Source organism: Apus apus, chromosome 1 (genome assembly GCF_020740795.1).
Source record: "Apus apus isolate bApuApu2 chromosome 1, bApuApu2.pri.cur, whole genome shotgun sequence".
Taxonomy (NCBI): Eukaryota; Metazoa; Chordata; class Aves; order Apodiformes; family Apodidae; genus Apus; species Apus apus.
Window position 1 is genome coordinate 31,046,441 of NC_067282.1, and position 27,155 is coordinate 31,073,595.

At 42.4% G+C, this 27,155-nt stretch overlaps 1 protein-coding gene across 3 annotated transcripts in view; it reads left to right on the top strand.

Moving 5' to 3' along the window:
• ENOX1 (ecto-NOX disulfide-thiol exchanger 1) overlaps window positions 1–27,155 on the top strand; it is a 367,973-nt gene that overhangs the window by 89,447 nt on the left and 251,371 nt on the right. For all 3 annotated transcript variants that reach the window (XM_051631836.1, XM_051631825.1, XM_051631855.1), the window contains one exon: window positions 22,956–23,033. The gene's annotated coding sequence lies outside the window, so the exon portion shown is untranslated. The remainder of the gene's footprint in view (window positions 1–22,955; window positions 23,034–27,155) is intronic.

The window sequence follows — 27,155 nt, forward strand, 5'->3', positions numbered from 1 at the left end:
CAGGTGGTCTTTTGTGTTGGGTTTTTGTTTTTTTTGTTGCTTCTCCTTCAGTAGTTACTTTTGTCTGGTAAAATACAATTTTTTCTCTGTGAAGAAGAAGCATCAGCTTGTAATTAGTTCAGTACATTTAACATCACCCAACAAAACCTGTGGTTTGACACACACAGAAGCTAAGGGTAGACTGGTTTATCTTAAAGTTGATGTTTCTTACCTCATGCAACCTGAGTAGCATTTTTCTTAAAAAGGAGCTTAGGCAGTAAGTGTGGTAAAAATCTGCTCAAGCTCTGCAAGATTGGCAGGAGACACAGGCTATTATCAACAGAGCAAATGCGGGTCACTCATAGGTGGGCTGAAGGATGATATTCTTTTCCATTTTGTTGTCAAAATATCCACAGGCAGCTAGAAGCAATCTGATTTTTTTGGTGCTGTTTTATTAACTGGAAGAACCTCAGGAAATGTTTATATATGAGCTGTGCTCTGAGGTCTCAGCTTTTCTGAAGACTGGAGCCACAGTGGATCAAGTCTGTGAGAGGTCGAGCTAGACATTATAGCTCACTTACCACATGTACCATGGCTGTTGCTTTTCTGTGGTGTGCTAAGTCAATACTATAAATACCAACCACCTCCACTGGGTAAATTCCTGTGCTGAAGTTGGAGGGTGAACTTCACAGACCAAGAAAATGATGGCAGTGCAGTTGTTTGGTGCCACCACCTCTTGTCAGCTTCTTTTCTGCTGTGAAAGGATGAAACACCACTGACATAAATGGGATCACTCCACTTCTTACCAGCAGCAGTATGAATTTGGAGTCTTTGAAGTGCTACTGGACTTGAGGTGTCTTGTGGCAGATTTCCAAGGAAGTCTCTAATTGAGGGTAGTTTTGCTCAGGAAAAAACCACAAAACCTACTTGAAAAAAAACCCTACAAAACTGAAAGGCACCTTTTGAGAGAAAAAGATTGTGATGTTCAGAGTAGTGTATTTCCTAATGATAGCACTGACTATGCTAACATTCCTCTGTTATCTGCTACAGATAGTTCATACTGAAAGCAATGCACAAGTGTGAAAACATCCTTTTTTTTGGCAGCAGTTTTCAAATAATCTCTTCTGGGAAGAGCACTGACCTGGTAGATGATTGCTGAGGTCTTTTTGTCCTACCAGGCCTTTTCCAATTTGGCAAAGCTGGCAGCAGTTAAGGGAAAAGATGAACAGCCTTTGCTGGGACTCTGCATCAGTTGTATGTGAAATGGAAGTGGGTCATTCTGGACATAAAATTTAATGGAAACACATTTTGTCAGCATCAAGACATTTGAAGACCCATCTGCTGAGGGTGTGTCTGCTTCTTGTGCCATGACATCTGTTCAGAGAGAGGCGTAAAATTCCCCTCATGAATCATGCCAGTGCTGCAGAGCTGGGAAACTCCTGCTTCTTCTTTTCTCATTAAGTTTAGTGTCTTAACCTTGAATGGGAAGGACTGTGCTTTGGTAAGGGTCCTAGTGGAATAGAAGGTTTACAAAAAATGGAGAGGAATCAAATGATTAATTTCTTGTATCATAGATGCTGTGAAATTTGGCTCTCATTATGGCACCATTAAAATGACTGAAAATGATTTATTTTTTAAAACACCATAGAAAATATTTTTGTGATGCATCATTTCCAAAATGACATAATGACTGAGAAAGTGAAAGGCAAAGTGCAGGACTTTGTTTCAGAGTCATGGATATTGTGCATTAGATACTACAGAGTGGAAGAATTGTTATTTAAAACTGCTCTTCAAAATCTCATGGTCTGGACTAGTTCATTTTCTCTTTGACTTGCTTTTGAACATGTCATGTCCCTTGGAAATTAGATGTTGAAACTAATGTCCCCAGTAATAATGCATTAAGCTGGAAAGTGTTTGATCTCAAGCATATTAAGCAGTAAATACTCCAAGTTTTTATTGTTGTCACATACCTTTTGATAGCCAGTTCCATAATAATATAATATAATATGATGCCTCAAATTGATGTGTTTATTGCTCTAAAAAGATGAATAGGCAGATGTTGACCCTGGCTGCCAGATAGAAGGGAGGATTTCTAAAGCATTAAATGTAATCTTGAACATGCTGCATTAAATGGTCTATATTTTGGCCAGGTCACTTATCTGCTAATTGTGATCTGTAAGTCTAATTACAAATATTTTTAAAAATACTGTCAGAAAATCAAATATTGTATTTGCAGTTCCCATGGGCAGAGGGACAGGTCAGTCTCTTGTCTTAGTGTGATAATCCTGAACACTTCAAAATACCTCCACATCTATGCATTTGGAGGTGAATCCTGCTGTAAAATCCAGGTCACTACTGAAAGAGTCTCAGAGGTTGTTTGTTTTGTTTTTTCTTTTAATATTTGTGCCCACTGAGTTACAAAAACTGGCTTCCTCAAGGCAGGCTTCCTTAGCGTGGGCACATTCTTACAGTAAGTTATTGAAGTGATCTTTTTTATAGTGTGGAGCTGCCTCTGCCTCATACTTTGTAGCACAGATAATGGGCAGATGAAGTGCAGGGCAACCGCTGAGTGCATAAGCATATCCTTAAAGGGATCTATTTTGTGGAATTAGAGAAAATAAGAGTCTGTTTGGAATAATATAGCCAAACTACCAAATATTCAACTTCCATTTATTTTCAGTTGTTTGTGAAGGTAAGAAGATTAGTGTTTGCCTTCAGAGAAATCACATTGGATCTGCTTTTTAAGTCATTACAGGATATACAGCTGGGTAGGCACATCTATAGAGCTGCAGTGAGAGAACTGTCTCTGTTTTCTGCAGTCAAGCATAAATCTCTGATTTTAAGGGCATTCTACTCTTGATTTGGATTTGTTTATTTTTGTTTTATAGACTTCATTTTAAATCCATTTTAATGAGCTGTTTATGCAGTGATAGTGTTTTTAATATATGTTTAGGTTCTATGCAACTCTGAGTGAGGCAATGAAGCATAAAAAGGGCATGAATTAATAATATGGCAAAGGCAACTGAAATACCTTCGATGTACCAGCCAAACAAGATTTTGATGTGGGTGCCTGTCTGCCAGCTTGCTTGTCCTTGCCTGAGACTGACAATTCAAGCTGCCTTTTCTTTTCTTAGGGGTGGCTGATTTTGCTGGCCCTCACGCATCCTGGAGCTGGTTGGGACTCCTAGCCTGGTGCATGAACAATCTCAATGATGCTGTGGTTATGAGTGGGGGATGAAAATCTGGGAATAGGGGAGCACTAGGATCCAGCATTTTATCCCCTATGCCATCTGCAGGACAATCGATCCACACTTAGCTCACCCTGTATGGGTGAAGTGAAATGGGACTAAGACTCAAGCCAGCACCTCTAATCAGCTCAATAGTCAGCTTCACCCCGGGACATAGCTGGCCAGCTTGAGAACCTCGGCAGGTATTTCAAATGAGTTGCAAGGAAACACAGATGCCAGAAACCCAGAAGCATCCCCGATAGGTAACATGATGTTAGCTGAGTAAAGACTTTTTTTAAAGGCTTTGTTTGCCTTCAGCTTTTCTAATCACAGCAGATCTGCATGGGACAGTTGGGTGACCTGAGCCTTGTCACAACGCAAAGTATGGCAAGGCCGTTTGGTGGTCTTTATGTGTGCCTACTTCCTGGCCACTCATAAGGAGCTTCATAATTTGTCTCCAGACATATCTTGAATGTAATAACAAGAATAATTAAAACTCAAATAGCAATTTGGTGCTCTGACCATCTGGGATCCAGGCTAAGAGATGAAATATAGCACAGACCCTAAAGCTGTTAGTAAGGTAAGCTTTCTTACTCTTTTTTTGTAATTAATTTAAATGGTTCTTAAATGATTTTTAAATGAGTTCATACAACAGCTTTGAAAATCTGTGTCTTGCCGGTGGGATCTGACTGCTGCTTCTACTGCTGTGCCTTGGTCTGATTCCCAGCTGGAAAAACGGAAACTCTCTATCAGCTGGGTGCAACCTCAGCACAGTGATAAAGGAAAGCAAACAGATATAGTTGGAAACTTTTCTAAACACCATTTAGAGAATGCCTTTTCTAATATATGGATCCCAGAGGGAAAAGCAAACAGAGAGGAAGAGGATATTACGTGTGCTTTGTTAGCATAGGCATGTGGTGGCTGTGTTATTTGCTTGAAAAGAGGATGCTGAGAAGTTAAAGCTGATGAAAGTGTAATACAGAGTAGTGTTTTAGGGAATATAACTTTTAAACAGGGTTTCTTTTCCCCTGGTAGAGTGGCCTGGAAAGGTTGAGTTGGATTTTATTCCACGAAGACAAGAGACTACACATTGAGGTATAAGGGAGAAACTGGAAGAATAGCAGAGCCAGAGCAGTTTATTCTGGACTCACCCTTGGGCTTTTGCACCCTAAGTGAAATGGTGGAGTCAAAACTGCATTGATTCTTTTCCAGCCTGAAATAATGTCTCCATGGCAGGGTGTGCCACTCTAGTGCTGCCATTCCCAGGCTCATTAGACTCGTGAAGAGACAGAGGTAATGTTACCAGGTGCAGTGGTACACTGGTGTAAATGAGCAACTTTCAGGGCTGAAGTTAGGCCAGTATGGCACTGTACGCTGTGGACATGGAAGCTTGTTTGGAGTTTCCTTAGCTGGGGAAAGCCTCCTGTGACTGTGGTGGAGTTAGACTTCCAAAAGCCTGTATAGGAAGACCAACGAGAATAAATTCCTGTTAAGAGCAAAAAGGAGAGGGAATCCATCCATATACCAGATGCTGGGTTCAGCAGAGAAGAAAAGGGTAAAAGGATAGCTGTTTTTTTTGAGTTACAGGTGAAGCTGGAGCAGGTGAGAAGGTCTCTTATCTAAGGATGGACAGGGAGTTTTGGCCAGTTGAGTAGTCTTAATACTGAGTACACCATTTTTGTTTCATTAAAAAAACTCTCTTTAATGCAAGAAGAGTGGCAGAAAAACACCCTGAGATTTTTCATTTTGCAGCCAGCCCCACAAAGTACAAAATCAGCTTTTATTAGCAATGTTGTCCCATGCTTCATTGCAGCAGTGACTGCAGCAGCAGTAGTTCGAAGACCTGATGTTGTCCCACGTTGCCAGCCAAGCCCTGGTACTTGTTCTGACTGGCTCTTTGAGAGGGCAGCCCGCTGATGTCTCTGCAATGCTGTCAGCTTCAGAGCCATTGGTCAGACAGCTTATACCTTTTAGTCTCAAAAGCTTATGTCACCAGAAAGGTCTAATACTAAAGCAGCCAAAAGGCACTTTTTTCAGGGCACCAAAAGGTGCATTTTTCTACCAAGGGCCCACAATATTACTTTTTTTCCCCTTTCTGATGTTGCTGTATGCCTAACACTTGCGGTCCCCACTGGAAGATCTGCATGGTGATGGGCAGCCTTGGGTTAACCTGAGCAGTTCTACCAGCTGTCTTTCAGACTTGAGTTAGCCAGCCTGATCTCAGCTGTCAGCCTTTGCAGTCCATGCTGCTGAGCATTATCAGGCCCAAGAACAATTAACGTCACCAAAAAGGCAGTTTAGAGGCTTGCATTTCAGTCAGTCTTAAGTGATTGTCTCTTAAATTGGCTGTGGATTTTGTAGGAGCCATATGAGATATCCTGGGAAGCTTTATCAAAGGAAGGATACCAGGATGCCAGTGGGAATTGCCATACCAGCTTCCCAGCTGTTTTCAGCTCATTCCCAGGCTGTGAGCCAGGAAGGTTCCTGTTCAGTTTAAGTGTACCAGAGTGTGATTACCAGATGTGTCTGGGGGTTGCCTATTGGTAAGAGTACAAGTGTACCACTGAGTACAGCTGAGAAAAGTGCAGGAAGAGGTGGGGGACAGGGACTAGGCAGTTTAGCTGTGAGACACCTGAAGCCCTTCCCTTCTCCCTCACCTGGGCAGCCAGACAGTCCCTTTAGCTTGCATCTGAGGAGCTTCTCTTCAGCGCTTAATTTGCACCTTTTCAGGGTCCCACCAGACTCCGGAAAAATAAATAGATATGTACAGATATAAAAAAATCCCTGTCAAATAAAACAAACCAAAGCCACCTCCAGAAAAACAGAATCAGTGGTAGGACGGAGGTGACCTTGGTGCTAAGTGGATCCTATATAGGAGAGACTGAAAAATTCTTGCTCCATGACAGATCATTTCCATCCCTGGGTGCTGTTCACAATAGAGGAACTCCATTGATTTGGTGCTCAAGCAAGAGGACAGAGGAGGATGTCAACCTGGGAGAGTCTTCCAAAACTTTGTGAATGACTGAGACAGGCTTTGTACTGAGAGTTTCAGAATAACTTGTTTTCCTAAGTAGAACCTACAGGCTTCAAGCCTTAGAAGAGCCAGGAACAAGGTTGGTTCAGTCCAAATTGTCTTGCAGCTATATAAGAAGGAAGGCAGCACATTTGTTGGTCCCTGTCTAGAGATGCACAAACAGACTGACAGTTTCTGGGCATCCTTCAGCAAAAATAAAAAGTGACCCTTCAGGAGGATGTATGTAGGCACCCTTCCTTCTTTGCCCTAGGCTGGAAGTCTTTGGGACAGTTAGAGACTTGACTAAGAATCACAGAATGGTAGGTTGGAAGGGACCTTAAAGATTAGTAGGTTAGTACCAATCCCCCTGCACAGGCAGAGACACCTCCCACTACAGTGGGTTGCTCAAAGCCCCATCCAGCCTGGCCTTGAACACTTCCAGGGAGGAGGCATCCACAACTTCCCTGGGCAAGTTGTCCCAGCACTCTCACAGTGATGAATTTCTTCCTAATGTCTAATCGAAATCTACTCTCTTTCAGTTTGGAACAGTTCCCCCTCATCCTATCACTACATACCCTTTTAAAAAGTCCCTCCACAGCTTTTCTGTAGGCCCCTTTCAGGTACTGGAAAGCCACTATAAGGTCTCCCCAGATGGAGCCTTCTCTTTTCCAAGCTGACCAATCCCAACTCTTTCAGCCTGTCTTAGGACAGGTGCTCCAACCCTCTAATAATTTTTGTGGCACTCCTCTGGACTCATTCCAGCAGCTCCATGTCCTTCCTGTGCTGAGGACTCCACAACTGGACAGAGTACTCCATGTGGGATCTCACAAGAGCAGAGTAAATTGTGAGAATCGCCTCCCTTAACTTGCTGCCCACACTTCTTTTGATGCAGCCCAGGATACAGCTGGAATATCCACTTGGGATAAGAGGGAGGGGGAAATTAGCATTCTGAGAATACCAATTTATTGTATTGATGCTGCCCTCCATCCAGCAGGGTAGAGCCAGGATAGAGATGAGTGCTGCCAGAGGGGAGCCTACAGCTCAGCCCTGCCACGTGACTGCTCATTCCTGTACTCCTACCCTTGCAAGTCTTAATTTCTAAGAGCTTTTTCCCTCTCCACCTCACTCCATTTACCACTTAGTCAAAACTTGGCTTTCAGCCCCATCAAAACCTTTTAACCACCACCCTGCTCCCCACCTCTTTGCTCCTACTTCCCTTAATCTCACTCTTCACCTCTCCTGTATGTTCCCAAGGGAACACGAATTGCTGCTAAATGCCAAACAAGAGATACCCCATCCCAAAATAAAATAAAAAAGTAATATTGAGATGTGACTGTAGTGACTGTAATTAACTGTCTAATCTCATTACAGTTGTCTTCTCTTCGCCTTTTTTCTCCCTTAGGCTTTGCTGATCACTCTCACTCTTTCACTTCTGCAATAGAAGAAATTCCTTGTGACAGAGGATTGTCTTTTGCTTGTTTGATGTGCTTATATGTTTTAAGCAATATGTTAATGGTAGTTCTAAAAGTATAAGGCACAGAATAGTTTCTGTACCCAAACTGTATAGTACTGAGACCCTGAGATGTTACTGGAAAAATCTGCCTTATTCCTGAGGGTGAAACAACAGATCATCTTAATGGGAAATGAAGTGACTAATAGCAACTGGCCTGTTCTGCTCCTGTGACAGGCCAGCTTGTGGAAAGTGGTTTGGTGACATATAAGACAGGGGAGTAAAAAAGAGATGTTGGGAAGACATTTCATTGAAACTTAAACAGATCTCATGTGCTGTAGATTGGTCGATGTCCTGTCCTGCCGTATTTCAATTTTATTATTAACCAGAAAAACAAAATAAAGTTCCCAAGGCACAATAAAACAAAGTGAAAGTTCCCAAGGCACAACAAACCAAAACAGGCTAAATAAAAATATGCCCAAACACATGCATAATGTATTAGCTGTATTTTGCTTCATTTGTAAAAAGCAAAAGAGAACAAATAACCAGTGTTTTGGCCCCTTATGGGCATTTGTCAGGGACACACTTCTCTGAGCTATTTAGTGGGAAAAAAGATTTTTAAAACATTTTTTCATAAGGATTTTTCAAGCTGCCCCATGACTATGAACGAACTATTATATGCTCTTGGATGTTATTTCAAGTGGGACATTTCCAGCTCTCTGACTAGTTAGAGGAAATTTATGCCACAAATAAAGCAACCAGTTTAAACTTGCAATCCTGTCCCTAGCCTGTATCCATATTCAAGAAAGCGGGTGCTTCTGAGCAGTACAGAACAGTTTACATGCATGTGGGCTGTCATGATTGGACCTTTACACATAGTTTCTTTGATGTACTCCTCAAAGTTACAAGAAATAACTTAGAAGCTTTTTTTCTTGCCACCTTAGTCATAAATCCTCTTAAAGTGTAATTCTAAGTAATGTAGATTTAAAGACTGTATTTTAAAATCAGTGTTTCTTTCTTTATTTTTTTTTCCTTTCCTTTCCTTTCCTTTCCTTTCCTTTCCTTTCCTTTCCTTTCCTTTCCTTTCCTTTCCTTTCCTTTCCTTTCCTTTCCTTTCCTTTCCTTTCCTTTCCTTTCCTTTCCTTTCCTTTCCTTTCCTTTCCTTTCCTTTCCTTTCCTTTCCTTTCCTTTCCTTTCCTTTCCTTTCCTTTCCTTTCCTTTCCTTTCCTTTCCTTTCCTTTCCTTTCCTTTCCTTTCCTTTCCTTTCCTTTCCTTTCCTTTCCTTTCCTTTCCTTTCCTTTCCTTTCCTTTCCTTTCCTTTCCTTTCCTTTCCTTTCCTTTCCTTTCCTTTCCTTTCCTTTCCTTTCCTTTCCTTTCCTTTCCTTTCCTCTCCTTTCCTTTCCTTTCCTTTCCTTTCCTTTCCTTTCCTTTCCTTTCCTTTCCTTTCCTTTCCTTTCCTTTCCTTTCCTTTCCTTTCCTTTCCTTTCCTTTCCTTTCCTTTCCTTTCCTTTCCTTTCCTTTCCTCTCCTTTCCTCTCCTCTCCTCTCCTCTCCTCTCCTCTCCTCTCCTCTCCTCTCCTCTCCTCTCCTCTCCTCTCCTCTCCTCTCCTCTCCTCTCCTCTCCTCTCCTCTCCTCTCCTCTCCTCTCCTCTCCTCTCCTCTCCTCTCCTCTCCTCTCCTCTCCTCTCCTCTCCTCTCCTCTCTCCTCTCCTCTCCTCTCTCCTCTCCTCTCCTCTCCTCTCCTCTCCTCTCCTCTCCTCTCCTCTCCTCTCCTCTCCTCTTTTCTTTGAGGGGGAGTATCCTGCAGATACTTTAGAAATTAGAGCCTTATTTCCAGTGCAGAAACAACCGTTCTGGCTCAAGTGCTGTCCTTAGCCTGGCTTCTGTCCATATGCTGCCTAGTCCACACCCATGTCTCTACTGTTTTGTGCCAAAGCTCACTGACCCAGCCATCACTTGGAAACTGGTAGGAAACGTAATAAAAATATGTTCTAAATGGAGTATTGTGGGTTTTTTGAGGGACTTCATATCCTCTTCTTCAGTCAAAACACTACATATATCCTGCAGTACTTTTGGCAGATGGTAACTACTGTTTTAAACAAGTTGATTTTAAAGGTGGCAGATTCCAGGCAAACAATACAAAAGTGATTTTCTTCCTCTTCTAATTCCTGATGGATATGCACCTGCATATATAACAAAACAGTATGAATTTCAAACCTTTGCCTGAAATGACCTTTGCTGAAATCTGGATATTTGTCTTTGCAAACTTGCAGACAAGTATGTGTAAGGATGTATTTTGTTGAAGTTTTTCTCAAAACAGTCTCAGGCTTTCTCTTTGACCCCTTTACACCCTAGGGAAATCCCCTTCTGTTTTTTCTAGCAGTGTCTATGTTCAAAAACTTAAAAAACTAAATTGAAATATTCCAGTCTAACTACAGAGCATGTATAAAAATAGAAACTTGTATTACAGAGAAGTGCCTTATTTATATTTGTATGGTGCAAAAGACATTGTATGCTGCCATACCTGCAGACCATCCCTGATTTTGGAAATACAACATTCCTTACCTCACTGAATTCTTGCTTTTATGATCTTTAATATGCACGTGAACTTGCAAATATGGAACTTTAGCTGCACAAATGGCTGCTGTTCTCTAAATGTATGGCTTGTAGGACTAGGCTACCGAAGATCCTCTGTACTTGCACAATCTTCAGCAATAGAGCTGCCTATGCACACCACTTTTCCATTACTCTGTTATTATTTCCATGACTAGCTCATGGCAGAGGTGTCTTAGCAATGGACACATTACCAATGCACTTACAAGTCACTTGCAGGCCCAGGAGGAATCTGATTTGTTCAAAACACGACTTTAATTTGCATGGCTTGAGCAAGACACTTTGCAATTTTAGTGCTTGAGCAAGAACCAGTGCTTTAAGCATTTTTTTCTGATACAGAATTCTTGCTGCTTTTTGGTGTTTGAAGGACACAGGCTGGTTTTGCAGAAACTATCCACATGCAAGACTATAGAGAGATGAAAAGATGCCATTAAGATTCTCCCATGGAATCTGACACCCCCAATATTTATAATTCCTGGTTTGTTTTGCTTGTTTGTTTTTGTTTGCTTGTTTTTTTGGTTTGGTGGTTTGGTTTTTGTTCGTTTGGTTGGTTGGTTTTGTTTGGTTTTTTTGGGGGGTGGTACTTTTATTACATTCAAGCTTTTCTTTGCTGAGAGCTTTTTTCCGCTAGTTGCAGACTCCAAAGTCAAAGGTAACGTGGAAAAGGTGCATCCAAAATTGAACAGGTCTTAATTATACTTCTCTGTCAGGCTGATTTCTGCCTAAAGAGCAGCTTGTTAAACTGGAGATGAGCAGGCTGGTGATGTGGATAGGGAAAATGTTTGGAAAAACAATGACCCTTCTTTCCGTCGGGCATCTGTGCGCTTGTTGCTGTAATGGTGTGGAGTTGCAGAATGCCTCAGGTGTCCTTGGTGATCCTTGCTGATAGAAAAGCTCTTCTTATCTCAAGCAGAACCTGTTGTGTATGATCACTGGCATAGTAAGATGCACAAGTATCCCCTCTAGGTTTAATCCTGTGACATACAATGATTTAGAGTGAAAGCAGAGTCCAGCAAGAAGCTCCAGCAAATCTCCATCCCAATATATCTAGTAATAAATAGCCTTTGGGAACCCTCACAATCACTGCTCATTCCCTAGTCTGTAGTCCAAAATATAATGTATTTCCAAATTCTCTACTCTAAACAGTTTGGGACAGCAGTTTTCAAAAGTATTTGTGCTGTGAAACTCTTCCAACCACAAAACCCACTTTGTGGCCCCAGTCCCATCAGATTATTTTAAATAAATACAAACATGGCAAGTGCTTATAACCCTGCAGGAAGCATTTTGCCATTGTGATCAGTTCATGGACCTTGGTTTTAGAGAAGGCAGCTCAGTCCAAAAGACCACTTCCCTCTTTGCATAAAATTGATCTTCTGATACCATCAGTGCATAATTTTTTCTGGGTCATAGAATCATAGAATCATAGAATCATAGAATCCTAGGGGTTGGAAGGGACCTCGAAAGATCATCTAGTCCAACCCCCCTGCCAGAGCAGGGTCACCTAGAGTACATCACACAGGAAGGCGTCCAGGCGGGTTTTGAATGTCTCCAGCGAAGGAGACTCCACAACCTCTCTGGGCAGCCTGTTCCAGTGCTCTGTCACTCTTACAGTAAAAAAATTTTTCCTGATATTCATCTTAAACCTCCTATGCTCCAACTTGTATCCATTACTCCTTGTCCTATCACTGGTCATCACCGAAAAAAGCTTAACTCCATCGTCTTGACACTCACCCTTTACATATTGTCAAGGACAAGTCTCTATCATAAGTACATCTCTATAAGAAACCAGTATCAAAAGAAATCAGAATAAGTCATTTGCAAGAGTGGGTAAAGTTAAAGCAAAAATTAAAATACAAAGAAAACAAAAAAGAGTAATTTTTAATAACTCATGAGCTTCTGACATTTTAATGCCTTTCCTCAAGGAAAATGGAGTAAGTGGATGATGTTTGGTATCTAGAAGGGGCTTGTTGAAAGTCTTGTCCGCATGGTAAATCCATGTTGACATAAAAGTATCCATGATTAAGAATTACTCATCTGAATAATATTTTTACTATTAACCAGAATTGGTATTTCATGTGCAGATTTCCCAAATCATTGCACTAACTGGAAACTTTTGTCAGCTGCTCCAGTGCTTGAGCACTATTCCTGGCATAAGACTCCCCTTCATTCTCATTCTCCTAGTAACAGAGTAAGAATCACAGAATCACAGAATCCTAGGGGTTGAAAGGGACCTCGAAAGATCATCTAGTCCAAGCGCCCTGCCAGAGCAGGGTCACCCAGAACACATCACACAGGAACGTGTCCAGGTGGGTTTTGAATGTCTCCAGCAAAGGAGACTCCACAACCTCTCTGGGCAGCCTGTTCCAGTGCTCTGTCACTCTCACAGCAAATAAGTTTTTTCTGATGTTTACGTGGAACATCCTATGCTCCAGTTTGCACCCACTGCCCCTTGTCCTATCACTGGACATAACTGAAAAAAGCCTGGTTCCATCCTCCTGACACTCGCCCTTAACTTATTTGTAAATATTGATGAGGTCGCCCCTCAGTCTCCTGCAAACTAAAGAGACCCAGCTCCCTCAGCCTTTCCTCATAAGGGAGATGTTCCACTCCATCATCTCTGTGGCTCTGTGCTGGACTCTTTCAAGCAGTTCCCTGTCCTTCTGGAACTGAGGGGCCCAGAACTGGACACAGTATTCCAGATGCGGCCTCACCAAGGCAGAATAGAGAGGGAGGAGAACCTCTGTTGACCTACTAACCACACCCTTTCTAATACACCCCAGGATGCCATTGACCTTCTGGGCCACAAGGGCACACTGCTGGCTCATAGTCATCCTCCTGTCCACCAGGAGCCCCAGGTCCCTTTCTCCTACACTGCTCTCCAGCAGGTCAGCCCCCAACCTCTACTGGTACATGGGGTTGTTCTTCCCCACATGCAAGACTCTACACTTGCCTTTGTTGAATTTCATCAAGTTTCTCCCTGCCCAACTCTCCAGCCTGTCCAGGTCTCACTGAATGGCAGCACAGCCTTCTGGTGTGTCAGCCACCCCTCCCAGTTTAGTGTCATCAGCAAACTTGCTGAGGGCACACTCTGTTCCCTCATCCAGGTCGTTGATGAAAATACTGAACAACACCGGCCCCAGTACCGATGCCTGAGGGACTCCACTAATCACAGACCTCCAACTAGATTCTGTCCCATTGACCACAACTCTCTGACTTCTTCCTTTCAACCAGTTCATTATCCACCTCTCTACTTGACCATCAAGACCACACTTCCTCAGTTTATATCTACAAGGATGCTGTGGGAGACAGTGTCAAATGCTTTACTGAAATCAAGATAAAAAGAAGAAACAGAAGTTTTGCTTTCCGTTGCTCCCTATGATCAGCTCTGGGTGCGGAATCAATTCGTACTGCTGTTGCCACTGTAGAAACCCCCTGATAATGCAAGTTCCTTTATTAAGAGCCAGCATTTGCTGTGCTGATAAAAGCAGTCTCCTCCAGGCTGTTGTTTTCTTTAGACTTACTCTTGCTACTGTGTCTCAGGCAGACTTCATGGTCTTAACACTAAAATGGCTATTTGCTGAGGTAGTTACTCACAAAGATGATAAAAGTATTGCTGTTTTTCCTTCTGCATGCATGTGTGCTTCCTTCCTGGTATCTCTTAGAAATTCTTCCCTCCTGTTATTAGCAGTCTCGTTTCCAGGTTGCATTATTGTGGATTGGAGATGCAGCTTTGCAGAACAATGAATAATGTTATTTGCAGGATAGTGTCAGTCTGGATAGAAGATATAAATATGTCATTTCTTGACAAACATTGAATGGATCATGGTCTTTCTGCCCTCCCCCCATTTTTTAAATTTTTTTTTAAACTGGATTGCAGAAATGTCTCTGTACTCAGTTGGTGTATATCACTTTTGGCCCATTTTATGATCTGTTCATGCTGGTGCTATACAGTGTTTAACCAGGCTACACTGATACTAAGAAAATACGTGTTTGCGTGATGTAGTTCCTTATTATATTATAATTGGAAAATTTCTGCTGGTTTTATTCCTGTTAGGATCAGCAGTAATTTAAGCTCAGTTGTGGCTGCTTTATACTAATGTTCAAGTGATTATGTGCTCTGAAATGTTATGGTGTTCCTTACCTTTCTCCCCCTATTTCTGTGTGGTCTTTCTCAACTGACTGTTCTGGCTTACCTGTGTGCTTGCTATGATACGTAACTGAGAGGACTGGCTGGTACACTGGAAGGCTGTGTGGCCATTCAGCAAGACCTGGACAGACTGGAGGGCTGGGCAAAGGGGAACCTAAAGAGATTTAACAAGAAAAAGTGGAGAGTCCTGAACCTGGGAAGGAATAACACCATTCACCAATACAGATTATGTATTGACCTGCTAGAAAGCAGCTCCATGGAGAAGGACCTTAGAGACCTGGTGGACAGCAAGTTATCCATGGGGCAGCAGTGTGCCCTTGTGGCCAAGAAGGCCAACGGTATTTTGAGGTGCATTAAGAAGAGTGTGTCCAGCAGGTCGAGGGAGGTTCTCCTTCCCCTCTACTCTGCCCTAGTGAGACCACTTCTGGAGTATTGTGTCCGGTTCTGGGCTCCCCAGGTCAAGAGGGACAGGGATTTACTTGAGAGACTCCAACAGAAGCTACAAGGATGATTAAAGGATGGGAACACCTGCCTTACAAGGAAAGGCTGAGAGACCTGGGCCTTTGTCTTTTCTGTGTGGCTCCTCATGAAGAGAGAGCCTCCATTCTCTTTTTAGCTGCCCTTTATGTACTGGAATACTGTGATGAGGACCCCCCTGAGCCTTCTCTTCTCCAGGGTGAAGAGAGACAGTGGCTGAATGGAATTCCCCTCCATACTTCATAAATAGGAGCCCTGAAAGAGAGGAGAGCAGGATGGCTTGCAGGAAGGTGAAAGACAGAAACCAGAACTCCAGCCCTGTTTTTTGAGGACTTGGAGAGAAATGGGGCACAGTATACCACTTCTGACCTGCAGTTTGTCCAGGATGCAGCTAATAGACTAGGGCTTTGGAACACTGGCTGACTCTTGCACCCCCTACAGGGGTGCTGTAAGCAGGATCCTGAACAAGGGGCTCACAGCTAGGCTGACTTTCTTTGCTCCTTGCCCCTCTGCCTGCCCAGTCTCTGGGAACACCCAGGCTGCTGGCAGCACAGGCAGGAGGCTGGCAAGTGTCATTGCATTAGCCTTTATTAAAGGCTAATAGCATTGTGGCCTCTGACATGTACCTGGTATTAATTATTTTTTCTCCTGGGTTGCATGTTAGTATCTTGGATGGACATGAGCCACTTCCTAAATCCTGCCTTTCCACTTTCCCTCCCACTTGATCAAAATCCAGCTGTATTCAGCACGTATAAAAGCACTGACCTACAGAGCCTGTGACAGCCAGCTGCAGTACCCTAGCCCCTTTCTTTCCTGTTTCCCTTGCTCATTTTTCAATTGAAGTAGTTCAGCTCTAGTTCAGCTCTCTCTCATGCTCAAAATGGGAACCGTGTTTCTCAGTGCACAAACTTCCAGCCCCTGCCATCAGTCACACAGGGAGTTCATGTGGCAGCTGCACCTGGTTAGGAAAAGAATGACTTGTACCCCAAACATGTGCAACACAAGTCAGCTAGTCCATAACTCAGTTTTCAAGTGTATAACATGTTTTGCTCAAACAATTCATTCAGTTCACTGTTTCAAGTTTGTTATGAGCAGTAACTTCAGTAAGGCACTGTTCAGCAGTGTAAATCCTTGGAAGTCCTTATTTATAAGTATAAATCTTGCTGCATCATCTTTTGATCAGTAAAGCAGGTCTTTTGCTGTCTGGTCAGGTGTCCTCTGTGTCACAGCTGCCTGAGGAATGGCAAACAAAAGCATTAGACTGTCCATGTGAATATTCACTTCCCTTCTCTGTACAACAAACTGTCCCCAAATTGCTGGTCATTGAGACCTTCACCCCATGGCCCCTTTCCCACAATAGGGCCCTTGACTGAGGAATCTCAGAGGTGTCAACAGTACAGAGGAATCCCAATCCAGATTGCCCTGTGCAGTAAACATAAGGCTGGCTTCCTCAGGGTGCTGGAGGAGCTGGAGAGGAGCAATGGACTCCTAGACTTTGTGCTCTGAAAGTCAGTAGGAGAAGAGGAAAATGACCTTCAGAAGTTTCTAAAAATGGCAGCAGGCTCTGTACCTGGAATTGTGGGATTGTGGGTGAAAAAATATATTGGGTTTTTACTGAACCATGAACATCTGTGCTTTCCTTTCCTTTTGGCTATCATACCTGAAAGATCCAGACCCATCAGGACACCACTGTTTACACTTTCCCATTATTTGGCAAAGCTGAGTCTGAATAAGTTGTGACCTGGGAGGGTCTGGAAATTGAGGAAAGCATGATATTTTTTCCTCTGGAAATTTTTTCATAAAAGTAAATAGGACAGCAAGGGGACATTCCCCCCATTGTCATGATATGGGTGAATAATTATATACTCAGACCAAGAGTCAGGAAACAAAGGGACGTGCTATGATGAAGTGTAACCTTGCTATGTAAATTAAAGGTAGATAGCAAAGAGCTCTCTACAAGTGGACAACTCTCTGCAACATCTCCATGAAGCCTAAGGGAATAGCAGTTCAGGGTGTCAAGTGTCCCTGCATGCTCCAAGCCAAATGTCAGCTTTTTGGGGGGCTGGAGTGGTAGTAGTGGAAATGACAGGCTGCCAAACTGGTCACTGACTGAGGCAATTTTTTCCGTGAGGCAAGTGTTAAGCTTTGTGGCAAGGAGTTAAAACTTGTGAGCCTGTGTCAAACAATAACCCTGTTGTAGTTTATGTGTTTTTTAGTGCATTTGTGCTGTTAAAAAATAAGTCTTATTTGGAAAAAATGTCTTAATTTTTAAATCTATTTAATTTCCCCCTTTACAAGCTGTTCTTGCACTATAAAAAGACATAATCTGCTGCTTTTAAAATGTACTGTAGGCTGTAAAACTTGGTTAGCAAATGCTACATGAAGATAATCAACCTCTTCAGACCAGTCGGCCATGGCACCGAAACTGCCTGTCCATGAAACACAAGTTCTTTAGCTTTAGAAACCCTTAAAAATATGCAAATCACTCAAAACAGACCCACAGAGAAATAACCTCCACTTCCCCACTGCTGCCCTGCCTTGGGAAAGGCCTTTTGCTGTCCCTGATTTCTCCCCAGAGTGAAATCACATCCACCACTCAATACAAAATTAATAAAGAGATACAGAGCATGTTGAGCAAACACTGACATATCCCCAATGGTGAATTTACATCCTCCCCCTATTCTCTTTAAAATTAATAAAGGAAGACAGAGCAGACAAAACTGATGTTGGAAGAGTATAAAACCCCACATGCAGAGTCCACTAAGGTTTGGCATTGAGAGGGAGCTGCTGTGCTGGAGTAAGCAACTCTTAAGCATCAGGCAAAGCATGTGTTGGAAATGCAGCTTTCCTTCCTGGTCCAGGTTCAGGAGGGCTCCCTGGCAGCATGCCTGGTGGATCTGTCACTTGGGATTGGGAATTGCCTGGGTTATTTGTTGTGTTTGCAACATTCCTGTGCCATTCCTTGCTTCCTGCATGGGATGTGCAGGGTAAAAGGTGCTGTTACAGTTGGAGGCTTGCTCGGCTGCATCCCGCCCTCCGCTTGCCTTCTTCCGTTCCCTCTCTCAAAGGCACACTCTGCTGTTGCCCGCATGTGGTTACAGATCTGTAAACATGTTCTGTGATCTGAATAGCCTGCCAAAGGTGGCTTCATCAGCCATGGTGGTGGACCAGGGACTGCCAGAGCAAGGGACTGCAGATGCTATTAATGTCTGCAGCATTAGTCCCCTTAAGAAAACTGCTCTAATTTAGTACAGAAAATAGATAGCAGTCCCCAAAAATTTCCTTGGGTAAATCTACCTGAATGGTCCTCGGATCGGCCCCGGCGGGGTCGGCCACGGCCCTGCCGGAGCGTCGAGAAGACGGTCGAACTTGACTATCTAGAGGAAGTAAAAGTCGTAACAAGGTTTCCGTAGGTGAACCTGCGGAAGGATCATTTCATATTCTTTTACCTCATAGCCTTCTATGAGGAAATTACTAGGTGGATAGATGATGGTAGAGCGGTAGATGTGGTCTATCTTGATTTCAGTAAAGCATTTGACACCGTCTCCCACAGCATCCTTGTAGATAAGTTGATCAAGTATGGGTTTGATGATCAGGCAGTGAGGTGGATCAAGAACTGGTTGAAAGGAAGAAGTCAGAGAGTTGTAGTCAATGGGGCAGAATCTAATTGGAGGCCTGTGACTAGTGGAGTCCCTCAGGGGTCGGTACTGGGACCGGTGTTGTTCAATATCTTCATCAACGACCTGGATGAGGGCACAGAATGTACCCTCAGCAAGTTTGCTGATGACACCAAGCTGGGAGGAGTGGCTGACACACCAGAAGGCTGTGCTGCCATTCAGAGAGACTTAGACAGGCTGGAGACTTGGGTGGGGAAAAACCTGATGAAGTTTAACAAGAGCAAGTGTAGAGTTTTGCATTTGGGGAAGAACAACCCCATGGACCAGTAGAGGTTGGGGGCTGACCTGCTGGAGAGCAGTGTAGGTGAAAGGGACCTGGGGGTCATGGTAGACAGGAGGATGACCATGAGTCAGCAGTGTGCCCTTGTGGCTAAGAAGGCCAATGGCATCCTGGGGTGTATTAGAAAGGGTGTGGTTAGTAGGTCAAGAGAGGTTCTCCTCCCCCTCTATTCTGCATTGGTGAGGCCACATCTGGAATATTGTGTCCAGTTCTGGGCCCCTCAGTTCAAGAAGGACAGGGAAGTGCTTGAAAGAGTCCAGCGCAGAGCCACAAGGATGATTAAGGGAGTGGAACATCTCCCTTATGAGGAAAGGCTGAGGGAGCTGGGTCTCTTTAGCTTGGAGAAAAGGAGACTGAGGGGGGACCTCATCAATGTTTACAAATATGTAAAGGGTGAGTGTCAAGACGATGGAGTTAAGCTTTTTTCGGTGATGACCAGTGATAGGACAAGGAGTAATGGATACAAGTTGGAGCATAGGAGGTTTAAGATGAATATCAGGAAAAATTTTTTTACTGTAAGAGTGACAGAGCACTGGAACAGGCTGCCCAGAGAGGTTGTGGAGTCTCCTTCGCTGGAGACATTCAAAACCCGCCTGGACGCCTTCCTGTGTGATGTACTCTAGGTGACCCTGCTCTGGCAGGGGGGTTGGACTAGATGATCTTTCGAGGTCCCTTCCAACCCCTAGGATTCTATGATTCTATGATTCTATGTTACTAACTGGGAGGCCTGGCATGGAGATGAAACACCAGGAATATGGGCTCTAGTAGTTTTCCCACAGCAATTAAGCATAATCCTTTGTACTCAAAGAGATCAATAACCTCTTCTTGACTAGAAAATATTACATATGTGCTCTTCAGAGGCATGGATACTTCCTCTGCTAGTGCCAGCCATTGATTTGGCTGCAGAAATTTCCACAACCGATCAGAAACAGTTGGAAACAGTTTTCAAAATGGTTATGGCCACACATTTCTGAAAAGATAAGAGTGGTCTTATATTGCATGCTGGCTTCAGGTTAAGCTTTTCTTTATCCCTCTGATGTTCTGCAGACACTGCTGGTTACCCCCAGGTTTGCAGCACCAGCTTCCCCCACCAGTTAATGAGTATTTTATGAGCCCAGAGACAATGCTGCAGACAGTGAAGCTGTGCCAGGAAGAGTTGTTCCTGCTTGTCTTTATCCTTGTCTTTTTTTGTTGTTGTTGTTACTTGAGGCACGTGGAAGGAGGGAATGCTGTACCTCTTTGCCTTTTCGTGGCAAGAAAAAAACCTGCCCAAACTGCTATGTAACATGATGGCTGGTGGGCAAATTTACATTTGCCTGGGGGCAGTGTGTCAGCCATGTGTCTGAGGCTCCTCATATACCAACTCCTCACATTGCTACAAGGAGAAAGTGCACCAGTCTGTCATGGTCTGTTGGAGGTCTGCAAATAGTACTGTGCGCTCCAAAAGTGGCATCTATACTGGGGACTGGCTAGAAGTTTGATCCCCCAAATTGGATCAAATTTGTCGCCAGGGATCCTGCTGTGCCCTGTGAGACAGACCCACAGTGTCCTCAGTCTGGCAGCAGCCCAGTGGGCCCTGGGAATGTCACCAAGCTGCGAAGACACAAATTTCAGAAGCATATTTTGTAAGTAGTGCCTTATAGCTAACTTAAAGGTGAACTGTTCACTTGGATGAGGCGACTGTGTGTCAGGTAGGATGAAGCTGTTGCAACAAAAGATCTTCCTTCCAAGAAAATCCTTTCCTGTAGGCAAGTCTTTAGTCATCTTCGTAACCTTTGTCATCCCTGCCTCCCCAGGGAGTCTTCTCTGTGACCTTTGCTATTCTACCAAGCCATCTCATAAATTATTATTCTTTTAAATGGCACTTAGGCTGACTTAGTGGCAGCTAGCCTTGAAGATCTGCAGTCTACCCTGTAATTTTGAGAGGAGGAAAAAAATGGTTAAGTGACAGAAGAAATATTGTACTTCATGGTAAAACCACTTTTGTGTTTCGTTTTGTGCTCAAGTCATTCATATCCCTGTCACTAACCTCATTCAGGTCAAGGGCTTGAGGCAGAGAATGGGTATAATACTTTGGTCAAACTGATGCATCTGGATATTGCAAACATCTGTAATTTTGAAATTTAAATGAGTGTTGTGTTAAATCCTCAGGCAAATGATATTAAGGCAGAATAGATTACTGAAGTTTGCATTTCTTTTGGCAGTTCAGACCAAAGCTCTTTTGCCTGGTTATTCCAGACATTAATGGATCTGCTCACACAAAAGGAGCTGCTCCTTATGGCTGCAGATTGGATCCCAGATTCTGTGAACTTCATAGGAAATTCTGCAGGCCAAGTAGTTGAAATAATAAAGAAAAAAATTAATCAGGCACACATTAAATGTGAAGCATGGAAGAAAACATCTGCAGCACTCAGTGGACGTCTGGGCAACATACTTGCAGTACTGTTTTGCCAGCTTACATCTGGAGTGGTTCATCAGAAGAGAACAGATGCTAGTGTGAAATAGGTCATCATAGCAGCAGGGCCTCAGAACAGAGACATTTCTTTTATTTTTTTTTCTTGCAGTAACAGCTATTCCTTTTTATTCACACCAATTATGAAAATGTTAGCCAAGTCTGAAATGTGAATGCAGGTATTGTGACAAGCCCATACTCTTAAAGGGCATCAAAATAAAAACTGAATGTAATAAGGAAGCTTTGGAGAAGCTTTTGCAGTAAACACTGACTATCCTTTAACAGACATAGTGACTACTTTTTGTTAAGATTATGATTTTTTTCCCCCTCCCTTCCTTTATTTTTGTATTTTAGTAGAGATGTTACTGAATCCCTTCTTGGTGGCAAATGCCCAGAAGCAGAGATGCTAATTCACAGGAGTTTCATCAGTCATTTCAAAGGAGAGGTCACACAGATAAGAAAAATGAACAGTATGTGTATGTGAAGCAGTGACATTCAATGAGTCCTTGTCACCAGCAGCTATTAGCATGCAAGCCTGCTGTTATGTTTCAGTGCTTTATGTGCTTTTCTTGACCAGGCAGGGAGCCTTTGGAGCACTGTAGCAGTTAATACCATACAAGTTATTGTTTCTTTCTTGAATACCTTATATTTTTAGTACCATTTAGATGCTTCTCTGTCCCCTTGTGCATGTAAAATTTTAAAGAGAATCAAAGAATGCATAATTTATATCTGTCCCAGAGGTAATGGAGTGACTCAATGATATCTGTGAAGGGAATGATTTTAAATTTCATGTCTTATTCAAGAGGTGATTTTTATGTGAAAACTGCAAAAATTTGCCTCGGGGATATCCAGATAATTATCCTTACAACAACGGGTGTGGATTCCAGGGAGATTATAGCAGGAAGCTATAGTGCATTGGATTTACCCTTGTGTATCATGGTTATCATAATCGAAAACATAGCAACTGATAAATCTCAGGGAATATAACTTGTGGTTTGACTTGAAATAGCACATGCAGGAGGTGTGAAAAGACAGGTTTAGTTTGGCTGTGTTGAAGAATTCATGCAAGACCTGAGGCATTTGTTTACTGCTGATTTTTTTTATTTTTTTTTTTTTTTGTTAAAGGAAAAAACAATTGTTTACTGATGTTGGGCAGAACCTATCAGTACATGCTTTATCATGCAGCACAGTTCCACTAGACTGTTTCTGATTTCATTTACCAAAAGCCTAGAAGTGCCATGGCTAGAAATAAATGTCTGCTTCTTTGATATGGAATATGTTTGAAAATGCACTTTAAGGTCTGTATTACAGACAGTTCAAAGAGAATATAAATTGGTGCAGTGTTCTCTCTTTTTCCTTTTCTTTCCAATCTACTCCCACATATTCATTGCATTTTATCAAGATTGCTTTCAATAAGATGTCTTTAATAACAACTCAGTAATTTGTATTTTATTTAACTTAGATTTTGTAATGTTTAAATAATTGTTATGATCTTGCCACTTCCTTAGTTTAAAATGTTTAGCATCCTCTAAACCAATTCTACACAGACTTTTAGCATTGCGTATCCAAGGAGACAGCTGATCTTATTTGCTTTTCATTTGGAAAGCCTTTAGTTTTAACTATTCTTTCCACTTCTTGCAGGGTTGGCCATGAGAATTTGTAACGTTCCTTTGGAAATACTGTGATGGGGCCACTGAGAAGTTACCTTCCTTCGTACAGGTCTGTAAACTCAATTGCATTCTGAATATTTCAGCATGTAGACTCCTGTGCCAATTTGTTATATATATGTTTGGTTTTTTTTAATCTCGAATACATGCAAACCAAATTAAAATCTAATTTTATTCTGGAGCAAGAGTTGTGAAAAATCATTTTTGTTTCTTGCAAAATGTTTAGGACAGAACTCTGTTCTATTGCGATTGCATAAATGTTGAGTAACCCATTCATCTTTCCTTTTAAGTGAATTAGGGCAGTTTATAGAGTTGAACTTCAGAAAGGAATTGGGCCTGTAAGTCATTTTCACCTCACCAGTATGTCTTTCAGTATGTGTTGAAACTGCATTACCCTAAAAAGCCCTGCAATTGATTGCTCCCACCCAGGCTGAGCGACTGTCCCACAGCTGTAGCTGTGGATGTTTCAAGAAGCACACTTAGAATAATTACTGGAACTTTGGAGCTCAGGTTCATAGAAAGTTTAAGAAAATAATAAAAAAAAATTGTTATTTAAGAGACTGTAAAAAGAACAGAATAATAATAATGGCTTGACTCTTGTAGTGTCAGCATGGCAAGGAGTGGCGAGGAGCCTGTAGCTAATGCTATGTCCTTGTCAGCCAGAACGATGGTGTTACAGGCACTGTGGCCTGTGATTGCCATGATTTAGAGGGTAGAAAAGACTCCACTGCCTTTCATTATGTTTTTCTATGCAGCAGCATACCAGAGAAAAATGTGTTCTCGCTGCTTTCAAAAGTAGTACCAAACACCATTTTTATAGAAATTTGGGCAGAGAAACCAATGGGCATCAGCTTTTCCATCTAGGTGGTCTATTGGAGTGCGCTCAAAGTCTATGGGACTTCTACCTGTTAAAAAATGTTCATGTCTGGAATATACTCTATTTTGTTTGCTTGGTTTACCTGAGAGCACTTGAAGTACTGTTGTTTTCCTTGTTGCCTCTGTGTTCTGTTCCATTCATCTGTGAATTCTGGAGAGAAAGTGGCCCGTAAACCTTAAATAAAAACAAAACTGGTTGGACATAGGGGAAGAGAGGGATCCAAAGTTGCTTTCATTCTTAGACATTATGGTGATTTGGTAATACCTTTTAATGCCACTTGAGCTTCAAAATGTTTTAGAAACTATACAAACCTAGATGTAAATTTCACACAAGGCTACAGCTTCCTTGATGAGCAAAAGACCTAGATCAGGCTGGTTGAGATACTGCAGATGCAGATCTGATCATGGTGCCTCGGGCCTGTGTTGAATGAAAGCTCTGTGTTTAAAAATAAGTAGCTTTTCAGAGTAATTCCACAACTGCTGAATGATCTGTGTCATGCTAAATCTTTATGACTGCATTGTTTCTTTCTTTAATGATGACATCCCTTAGGGCAAAACTTGTGTTTTTCTTTGGGGGAGGGGGAAAGAAGTGCAAACACTGAGAGACACTTAGGATAAAGGGAGAAAACTTATTGGAAATGTTGGCATTTGGGTTGTAAATCCTTAACTAGAGCTAGCAGCTTTATAAAATCTTCTTTTCAAGATCTGTCTGTGAGCTTTGCTTGAGTCACGGCTCAGCAAAGATTTCCAAGAGTTGATGCTAAATTTGTTAAATCAAAGTGTGGTTGGGCCTGGGTCCTAATGAAGTTGATAGAAACGCAGTCAACAGTTGCTATGCAGAGAAAGCTGAGGCACGTAATTTGTCTAAACCACATTTTAAAAGTTTCCTTGTTCACAAGTCTGATTTTGAAAAATTGTGGTTTTGTGATAGACATACAAATGAGTATTGTGTCACTTAAAAAGAAGATACATATATTCATCTTATATATGTACATATTATATACATGTATACTTAGTGGCATAAAGTAGTTTTGATATGGCTGTCCTGCACCGTCATTAGAATGCAGAAGCAAAGGAAAACTAATTAAATCAAAAGGCAAGACATTTGTACTGAAAAGGATATACAAGGTGTAATTTCCTCTTGGAAAGTATTGCCCTGAGGTGTTATCAAAAGGTATTGCATTGAACCTTTGCAAGAAAAAAAATATTTGCATCAATAAGAATGCCATCACAGATATATTTTCCATATTACACAGTTATAAAGCAATTACACAGCAGTTGCCTGACTTATGACTGCACTCATCCATCCCTGGCAGGGTGTTTTGGTGAAGCTTCTTCTGCAGCTGTGTATTTATCTCTTTTACCATTTTTCTGTAGTATTGATATTGAAGGAAAAAAGGATACCGGTCTGGCCAAATAATTCCTTTAATCCAATTCAGCTTTTCCCACTTATCCCATGTCTTTTGCTGTGAATGTAATTTTTTTTTCTCATAAGTACATCCTCCTCTTGTACAGTTCTTGTTTTCTTAATCTCCGCTTTATTTCATGCTTATGATCACTGTCCATTCTCCAGAGAAGCCTCCTTTTCCCTGACATCTTTGTTACTCGTCCTTGCTTTGTTCGACTTTTATTCATTTATTGCTAGAGTTTCTTAATTTTTTCTATTGGGATCCCTAAGAGAGGCATCTCTTCAAAGGCCTTCTGGAGTCTCCTCAAACCTTTGCCCTTGACACCCCTGTGGTGAAACAAGCGTCTGGTTTTAGGGGGAGCAGAGAAAAACAAAGAGTTCTGAGCACTGAAAGAGAATGGGCCACAGCATGGGATGGATGGGAAGCCCCCATCTCCCAAGCCTCCATCTCCTGGGACTGGGCTTCTCTGCCTCATACTCCTGTCGCAGCCTCCTGCACAAGTGGTCAGCTGGAGCTGGCTCCTAGCGGGGCTTTGGTGGAGGAAGTGCCACTCCGTTGTCTTGCTGATTATTCACAAATGAAAACAAAACTAGCAAAATACCAATCTGTCAGAAGTCATGGAGGGGAGGGAGAAAGGAGGGGAAAAGCCTCGGGAGAGCACTTTTCCACACGAACATGTAAGCATGGCAACCAAACCTTTGATCTTTGTACCAGCACTGCAGGTTGGCCTGGAGAGCCCTGCTGCAGCTGTATTTGATATACATGCCTGCCTGAAAGCCATGCTGCCAGAGAGGCCAAGCCCTTGGTGCTTTGCTCACTGCTCAGCTCTCCCACCTAAGGATGTGAGGACAATGAAGTGGCTGCTCCACACAGCATGCACGGAGGTCTGCAAGGAGGAAGTGGGAGAGCTGATGCAGGAACCAGAACCCTGGAGGAGGCAAACAGGAGCTTGTTATCTTTGCACACCTTATATGCAAATTGCTTGGCTACGAAAAGATAGAAAGTAAAGGGGTTGTTACAACCTGGAAATGTGCCATGTGTGCATTTGATGCAAGTATTTGAATTATTGAACAGATGGAAGCCAAATAACATGGTAACTGGAGAAAATCAGTAAGGTAGGTGCTTTAAGGAAATGTGGCAGTGTAAAATGGGAGGGTGGGGGAAGTAAATCTCACAAAGCTGCCATGGACAGACAGATGCATTTTATTAAAACAGAAATGAAAACAAGACTGTGAGCTTGTAACAACTGTTGTGTCCAAAACATAGGGTGTATGTGTATGCTGATATAAACACATATATACATTTTTTATTTTTGAATGATGATTCAGGTCTGTGACCATCCCATTCTGTTCTTCTGTTACCCACAGCAAGACAAGGATCACGTGATTATTAGAAAAAATAGAGACTATTTGCTTACCAGAATAAGTTGTATCCAAAGCAACACCTCTGCAAAAGACTGAAATTAATATGGATGCAGGGAAAACAAATCAACTAACCCAGACAGCAGGTCGACTTCCCATTGGTTTTTATTTTGAGGAATTCCTCTGCTGGAGGAACAACCCAGAAGCATCCTTAAATACCTCTTGTTGTTTAATCATACCTGCTTCCCAGAAGAATGGGAAAGCAGTTGAGAGGCTCCTGCAAACTACACAAAGGGTCCATAGATCAGCAATAAGGCTCTTTGCCATTCTCATTCCAGTGCCCACCATCTTCTGTTTCAAAGTGGCAATTAGATGATGATCGTTGCTGATCACAGCTCCTGGGGCATTATGGAAAAAGAAGGGAGATCGTTAGTGTCAACAGTCAAGAACACCTTAGAGACAGCAAAGATCATTTGGCTCATTTGCCTGGGTTACCAAAGAGAGCAAAAATGTCTAGATAATCTGTGA